Below are 9,412 nucleotides of genomic sequence, written 5' to 3' on the forward strand. Positions count from 1 at the left end.
TCTTTAAATCATCTTTTATTGTTTTTGTATGAATAGTTGTATTCTCTCCATAAAGCATGATTTAGAAACTCCGTATAAGAGTAACTTCAATGTGGAAAAAAAAATCACTTGTGATTAAATAAGACCACGATACGCGCTAAACACCACACACACACACACACAAAAGAAATAGGTGATGAAAGCATAACAGGAAATATTGTGAATAGCACACATAACACGAATATGAAATTGAGGAAAAAGACACTAGAGGAGGACCGATGGAAGGAGCATTTCGATGCACAGATATCCTGCCAATATTTTCATGAAGTTCAAATAACAGGAGAAAGGGAAAGGTATTAAGATCTGCTGTCTCAGAAATGCAGCCCGTTGATTTTACATGCCTTACCTTGGTACGGTTCAGCATTTAAGTACGTAGTTTTTGTTGTTGTTTTTTTTGGGGGGGGGGTTGGGTTGTTTGTTGTTTTTTTTTTTTTACCAAGGCGGTCCTGCGGTTTTACTTTCGCTGGGTTATCACGCTGTGTCTTGCAAGGTGAGGCAGCTTACCACGCTGATGTGACTCCGTCAATTGTCTTTGTATGTGATGCTTTGGTGAGTGGGATAAACAAGACACAATGTTCACTCACTTATAGCATGCACAGTGTCTATCGACATCATCATCTGATCATCTATTGATAATAATTCAAACAAAAAACAAAACATCATCCAAATGCCTTCATACGAAACGCCTGTCTGAATCATTCAAATCATTGGGATTTTTCTGACCGTTGTCTTACTGGGCAATCCCACGACATATGGGACACAGATGCCAAAAAGTCACAATAAACTTATTACAAACCTTATATTTCCAAACAGTACTTGAGTTGAAGTTTCAAGAATTATCACATTTTTCTATGAAGACAGCCAATTTTATTTTCAATATGGCTGCCAAAGTATGCCTATTACTTAATACATGTTATAGGAAGAAAGAGTGCATTTACACATAACTTTCTCTTCGTATATCCATGCACACTTTACCTCTGCTCTGAACAACAATCTTTAATATTCATAGAACTACCAGAAAAGTCCTTTTCCCACATGAAGGGAAAAAATATAGGTTGAATTCTCGAATGTGACAAAATATTTTTAATCAATTAGTTTGATCAACGTTAGTTACCAAACACGATGATTTTGGCCTTATTTAATAATGAAAATGTGCTGTATATGCTTTTCTTTCAATGCCAGAAATAAGAGTAGTTAACATTCCATTGAGTCAAAACAATCATTTCAATAATATGTAATGTCAGTCACAGGAATGTCAGATACCAATTTATAACGTCAAACACCATGACAACAATTGTAAGGCAAATTCTTTCACTTAATGAAAGCGTATGCTTCCAGTTTTAAAATGTTTTTATGATGATTGCTTTGATATCAGTTTTTTTTTTCTTTTTTTTCAGAAACTCGGGGAAGTGTTTTTTACGACAAATGCACAAAGAGATAGATTTTTTCTAGTATTTTTTATAAATCTTCATGGGACACACAGGAATGTACTGTCATCCATTTATTCATTATAAACAGGAAAGAAGATATATGAATTTGTGTTGATTTACTTGTAATTCTTTCATTTCACAGTCTAATTTCTTCTTTACGGTATATGGTTTGTACATGTATTTGAAAGCTATGGTTGTACCTCTGAATAAGGGGAAGAAAGTCAATATATCATTTGAAGCAAGGAATGAACAAATAAAGGACCCAAGCAAGGAATAAACCCTTTTGACTATACATTTTGTCAATCATAATCATTATGTTACTTGAAAATTTCAATGGAGATCAGGTTTTCATTCGTGGTCTACAGATTTTAATGCCTTGAAGTACATATGTATAGTGGAAGAAGAAGACGAAGAAGAAGAAGAAGAAGAAAGAAGTCATAAAACGATTGAAAAGAATGAATAGAATAAGGAAAGAAAAAGAAATATATCTCAGATGATTACATGCATGTAAGCTGTTATTTGTTCTTTTTTTTTTTCCTTCTGGCTTGCAAAATTAAAGTTACATTTGTTTCACACATTACAGCATTTGTGTTTTGTAATAATGAAGGACATTAGTGGTTGGGCACATTTGAAACATTTTTTCCTTTTTGATTTTGTTCATTATATTACTACTTACTTGGAACCACTCAATCTATATGGCGTCGTGAAGGTATAAGATGTTGAATAAAAAAGCTATTTTAGGAGAAATATCAGGCACTATCCTCTGACATTTATGCTAAACGACTTGTGCCGAAAGGGTGGGTTGGGTGGTGGCGCGTCGCGTTAATGGGAACACCACCCTTCGTCCAAAGCCCCCCCCCCCCCCCCCCCGGTTTTGCCGAAAGGGTGCGTTGGGAGCGTTGGGTCGCGTCGCGTTGACTGGAACCCCACCCTTCATCCAAAGCCCCCCCCCCCCCCCCCCCGGTTTTGCCGAAAGGGTGCGTTGGTACTTTTTCTCATGTAATATTAAAAGACGAGTTTTGAATTTATATTTAACCTTCAAACAACCATTTCAAAGAGGCTATCGTCTGGATCGGTTTACACTCTATTACCACTTGGTCTACAGCCAGTTTGTCTAATAGACTGTTTAATATCAGTTGGTCTAATAACCAATTGGTCTAGTCATCATTTCGTCCAATTACTGTTTGGTCTAATTGTTATTTGGTTTAATTACTACTTGGTCTACAGTCAATTCGTCTAATAATAGCCATTTGGTCTATTTTTGGTCTAACACCAATTCATATCATCAAATACCGATTTGGTCTATTATGAGTTGGTCTAATTCCGTTTCGTCTAATCATCAAATGGTCTAAAATAAAACCAAATTTGTCCAATATACATTTGGTGTACACATCATTAATTTTGGTCCATTGCCCAGTTGGTCTAGCCTCTGTCTATCATCATTTAGTCTACAGCCATTTAGTCTAATAACCATTGATCTTATTGTCATTTGGTCTAATAGGCAGCCTCCTGGTCTAATCAGGTACCATTTGGTCCAATCATCGTTTCGTCTATATGACAAACTGGGCTTTTTTTGGGGGGGGGGGGGGGCCTTTTTATTGATGTGTACACCAAAGTTATATTGGACAAATTTGGTTTTATTTTAGACCATTTGATGATTAGACCAACTCATAATAGACCAAAAATAGACCAAATGGCTATTATTAGACGAATTGACTGTAGACCAAAATCCAAATAACAATTAGACCAAACAGTAATTGGACGAAATGATGACTAGACCAACTGGTTATTAGACCAACTAATATTAAACAGTCTATTAGACCAACTGGCTGTAGACCAAGTGGTAATAGAGTGTAAACCGATCCGGACGATAGCCTCTTTGAAATGGTTGTTTGAAGGTTAAATGTAAATTCCAAACTCGTCTTTTAATATTACATGAGAAAAAGTACCAACGAACCCTTTCGGCAAAACGGGGGGGGGGGCTTTGGACGAAGGGTGGGGTTCCAGTCAACGCGACGCGACCCAACGCTCCCAACGCACCCTTTCGGCAAAACCGGGGGGGCTTTGGACGAATGGTGGTGTTCCCATTAACGCGACGCGCCACCACCCAACCCATCCTTTCGGCACAAGCCATGCTAAACTGTGCTGGGACATGGGGGGGGGGGGGGGCTTGCCCCAATACTACACTACCCCCTTTGTGCTTGTGCCTTTATTTTTTTTTTCAATCTATTGTTAAGTTAATGCCAGTGTGCCTTGTCGTTGTCACTATAGTACACCGCAGTAGAATGATAAACCGTTCACCAAAATTAGTTCTATGTTTAACGTCAGTTACTGACATGTTTACTATTAAGCTTCCATAGAATAAAAATGGACTTATGTTTAATTCCCTGAATGTATCTGTGATTATTTAAACAAGGTATGATGCCATATCAAGGAAATCATTCTGAAAAGTCAGAATAATTATTATAAAATATTACAAGGCTAATCTCAAACGCGATTTTTCATGTGTACATCCTCTGGCAAATGTAAGTGTAACGTCGATTACATAACGTCAGTTACCGTCATGGTCTTCAGTAAAGTTGTGTCAGCTCTAAAAGGAAGTCTAAATTATTCATTTTTTTGCATAACTGTTCCTAAGAACCTCGAGGTATTGCCAAATTGAATATAAACATTACAAGTCAGGGACATGAGATATTTCAATTTGAATCTACACCACGAGTTTCCATGCCCTTTTGGCGTGACGTCAGCAGTACCAGACACTTAATATCAATGAAGTTTGAGATAAAAAATACTTTCCACCTATTTTTTCATTCTCATTAACTCACTATACTAATTACTACTCCCTGTTTTTTTTTTTTATTCACATTACAACGTATACAATTGTACAGTTTCAAGTAAATTATGCCTAATAATATCAGTTACTGTGAAATTGTCCTAATGTAAAGAACCAGACATTAGTATATAATTACGATTTCCCATTCCCATAGGTTGTGTCAGCTTTGTTGTTCAAAATCATAATGCTTTGCATGAGTGTCCTTACTTCAGGAGCATTGCTCGTCAGTATAGATCCCTCCAATTTTCGCAGAACGCCACAGGTGCCTTTCAAGTTCAAGTTCAATTTTTAATTCAAACTTATTTCCGTTTTTTCAACAATAACATAATGTGCATCTCATTATCTTTATATTGTGACATAATTAATGTAAAAACAATGTGGATTGAACAGAGTAAACAACAATAATTGAATCCTTACAATAACTACACGTTGTAATGGGACTGAAGTAATTAAAGTGAAACATCGATATTATGCACTATAATTTCAAGAATGATGAAAAGATATTTAAATGTCAAGACAATACAATATCTATGAGACCTATGTCTAGTGGGAAGTGAAAAGGGATTGGGTGGATTGGAAAAGCGTGACAAGAGGGCCTGACGAGAGATAAAGAATACTATAATCCCAGCTTCAGATCACCACCACCAGCAACACCACCACCAACAACAACAGAATATGTGTGTGTGTTGGGGGGGGGGTTGCACTAAACCAGGTTCAGAAGATAGATAAACTTGATGTAAGTTACCTTGAGTAACCGATAAGTTCCTTTGATCATTAGCATCATCATGTATTGCTTGAGTTTAATTTGTCCTTAAATCTACATGTTTTTCCCTCAACGTTTATGTCACGCTTATAAGACTGAGGTTTTCAGGAAGAGCTAAGGTAAGAGTTCTCTCATGGGCCACATTTATAATTTCTCAGCTCATCTGCTGCTGAGATATGCAATTCACGTCATCGTTGTAATTTACCTTAAAACTCACTGCAGAGTGACATTTTTTCATGGCTGAATTTCCCTCTTTCGGTTATTCTGCAGTATGCCCGCTATAGCTATTCTTTCTGTAGTATCACCTCGGAGATAGTGCTATAAATTCAAATTGTATTCATGGTTCATCATGTCTGAGATTGTAGTTGCTTTATATCTTCGTGAATTTCAGATTTACAATTTTATTTTTATATGAATGTTCACCGTTGATTGTGTATTACAGCGATAAAATCCTTCGCACGGTTAACATCAGTGCAGACACGCTTTAAGCTGATTTTTAAGAATACGACAGGGTAGTATATCATTTCGAACACTCCGCTATAAGTCGCTGCCGGATATACGTCCAGTTTTTACAATGTTCTTTTCCTCGTTCCTATGGTCGGTAATCACTTTAATGATAAACAATACGTTAGAAAATGCGAGGCATGTGTGAAGGAGTTTGTATTGATGTTCTGAATTGTGGCGTTTAGTCAGTTTTGTCAGTAATGCGACATTTTGTTCAGTCATTAATTGAAGTGGAAATTATCAAAGAAAAAAATAAATATGCCCATTGAAAAAATAAGGTCACATTTTACAAGTTTAAATGCTAGCGGTGTCATGGCTTTAATACGAGAAAGAAATAAGGCAAAACAGTCCGTTAAACGCAAAAAGAAAGATTATGAGTAGCAGAAATACAAAAGTCTGCGTAATCGGGTATTTAACAAACGTCATATGTGAGAAAGGCTGAAAGGAAATGATATAGTCTTGATGATATTAGGGAAAATATAGGAAATTCCATCCTCAAGTGGAAACATTTAGGAAAGCTGATACCAAGCCCTACATCCTATACAAAAGTTAAAAAAAAAAATATTTACGACGGAATTGAGTGTACAGGGCATAAAAATGTTGTAAATGCGCTGAATAGTCACTCTTTTACGTTGACTTTACGGAACAGAGAAAAATGAATTTAAAAAAAATCCTTTACAATATGAACCGAGATCATGTTCAAATTTTGAATCCTTTGAACTTTCAACTGATGATCTAAAGACATTTATAAATAAAATGTCTCAAAATAAGGCTACTGGGCTAGGCACCATAGGGGACACTGTGTCAGTTATCCTTAAATTTTCACCAACATAGTAAATTTATCTTTGAAGAAGCCTAATTTTCATACCCTTTACAAAAGTGAGTAGTGCTCATTCAAGCATGAATTATTTGTAGACCTTTTGGTGTCATATGAAAGTTGAGTCCATAAGCTATCCATACATATAAACTTTTCCCCCATAATCATATATTTCTTATTTGGCAGCCATTTCAAAAGTGTATAGTTTTATTTGAGACACCCTGTACAATGATTCGTCGTCAGTTTGAGCACTGTAACATAATCTGGATGAAACCAAATTCTGGTAACATACAAAGACTTCAGATACTTCAGAACAGAGCCTTGCGAACTGTTCTAAAAGTGGATTATCGTCGCAATAGACGGAATTTGTATGGGAGACTGCATATTGACTGCCTCAGTGCCAAAGTGAAAAAAAAAACCGTGTTGTTTTCATTTACAAATTCCTTAATAATCTCCTACCTGATTTTCTGATTTATCAAGTTAACATAAAAGTATCTAATTACAATCTCAGGAATTCGTGATTTTAAAGTATTGTTACCAAAATCAAATACCAATTTCTGTAAGAGTAGCACTATTTTAGCAGTTCGTTTTTACTACACCAATTACCGGAAACCACGAGGACATGTACCAGGTTAGCACAATTTTTGACGGATATCAATTCTGTCTATACTTACTTGATTTACGAGTTTCTTCTATTCTTTAGCAATACTTTTTGTCTTGATTTCTTTTGTTCCGAGATTTTTTTCTTTCTGCAATTTACTGCTTTTGTATTTGATTCTGCCAAAGAGTGTTTTGTATTTTTTCTTATCTTTTTATTTTGTTGTAATAATATATTGTGTATGTATTACCTTATACGATTATTGTATCACTGTTTTCTATACATCATACGAACTCGCTCAAAGACAGCCCAACGGATAGGTGCAAGTATTATGACAAACGAAATAAAAGTCCTAATTCTGTTTTCGATCTATTATAAGTGATAGAAAATAATCCATGTTCATTTATCAAATATTGAGTTGTACCGATGTTTTCAAAGATTCCAAAATTCTAACACGTCTAATGACGAGTATCTTGTACGGTGCATAATCTGAGCTTTGATACATATAATACACTCTGCTTCACTTTATCGTATCTCCAGAACCAGCATCACGTGACCCATAAGCATGATAAGATGGTTAGGATTCCTTCTTCATTTCAGTAAAGCGTTATCTTTTACACATCGCTAAACAAACTTCGTTTCAGTCATAAAATTACGCAAATACTATAGATATTAAAAAAGAAATACACATTCTACACTTAAGAGCTCGAAATCTGTCTCGTGTTTCAGAGCTGTAGATTTGATATATCACCAATGTATGTCATGATTTTTAAAAGAAATTCTTCAGATTGGGAAAATGATCGAGCGTGGATTTGATTACTTCTGCACTCACTCTATGATAGCCCAATTATCTTAGTGGACAATATTAGGGAAATCTTACACCCAAATGGACCTGACAGCAGTGACACTGAGTCTTCTTCACGTTCTGACCACCTGTGAATTACAGCAAAAACGCATTTAAAAGATTTGTCGTCTAGCTATGTCAAATTTATGTTAATAGTAATCTGATGCAGACCTTTTGATGAAATGCTTACAAAGTCTTGAATAAAAAAAAGTAAGAAAAATAAATATCCAGAAACAATGTGAACGGCAAAAATCGTGCTAACTGTCTCCTCTTGTTCGGCAGATGCGTCTTACGTCACTTGCCCGGCAGACAGTGGCAGAAGGGAACTAGCAAGTTTGCATAAAGCAAGCCCTAAGGTTTTGCCGGGCAGGTAACTGCGTCCTCAGACTGTTGAGGTGAACCGAAAAGGGGGAGGGGCGTGTAAGGGGTATCTCTGGTCCAAAAAGAGAGTACTTATTCGGGGAGCACAATTTTGGAATATTTGGAAAATTGTCAAGAAAAATAAAGAATCAATTTCCATTCCGTTGCCTGCTGTCTGCATACACAAAATCTGTCAAAAGTAGGCCTACTAGCAGAATAGAAAAGATCAAAATATTAAAACTTACAAATCAAGGACCGACAGTCCTCATGCAAACCCTCCCCCCCCCCCCAAAAAAAAAAAAAAAAAAAAAATGGGGGACATCCCAGGATCGTCACCTATGACTTCAAGAAACAAAAAATTCGTCATAAGCTTGCATGCTGCCGGGTGACATAGAAAGGAACCCTAATGGAGATTTTTGTGTACTCATCCGGCCTGAATTTACCAACAACGCTAAAATTGGTCGTCGACACTACGTATACATGCTTGGAAAAAAGATGAATACTGATTTTTTTTTTTTTAAATATTATACTTATATACAGGCCTACTTCAGCTTGAAGATTCACCTAAAAAAAAAAAAAAAAATGACATGACATGCAACACACACCTACAAGGGTAAAAATTAAAAGAATCATTCTTCAGACAAATTACTGAACCTACGATGAACACGATGAAACAAAAATGTAAAATTTGAAAACAGCCCCCTGTGAGATTTGAACTCACGACCCCTGGTTTACAAGACCAGTGCTCTAACCCCTGAGCTAAGGAGGCTTACGCGGCAGATGGTAATAATTTTCCATTAAATTCCGTGTTTCCTTTTCTGTGCGTCAGCTGTTAACGTCAGTCATGTTATTGACTAATTGTTTTAATGATTAGCATCCTACATTCGACGATCGATGGTGCTCTCAGCAAATCGGGTTTAAACGCTTTGCGAAGCGTTCTCACTGTCAAATATTTGTTTCTGTGAAGCTTGTTTAAACCATGGACCTACTTTCGTTGAACGTCCATGTTTAAACACCACACTTGGCCTCATGACATTTACAATGATTGTAGGGACCCCCCCCCCCCCATACACACACAAACACTCGTACATTTGGCTAGAAAATAATAATAATAATATTAATATTAATAATAACAATAATGATTGTTATTATTATTATTATTATTATTATTATTATTATCATCATTATCATTATTATGATTACAATATCAATAAAAGACGACTT

General features: G+C 36.0%; 1 non-coding gene across 1 annotated transcript; it reads right to left on the reverse strand.

Moving 5' to 3' along the window:
* Positions 1-8,884: 8,884 nt before the first annotated feature.
* Positions 8,885-8,957, reverse strand: Trnat-ugu (transfer RNA threonine (anticodon UGU)). Its single transcript has one exon. It is a non-coding gene; the product is annotated as a tRNA-Thr (tRNA).
* Between the last annotated feature and the right edge of the window lie 455 nt (positions 8,958-9,412).

The sequence above is a fragment of the Diadema setosum genome, chromosome 1 (genome assembly GCF_964275005.1).
Source record: "Diadema setosum chromosome 1, eeDiaSeto1, whole genome shotgun sequence".
NCBI classification, from domain to species: Eukaryota; Metazoa; Echinodermata; class Echinoidea; order Diadematoida; family Diadematidae; genus Diadema; species Diadema setosum.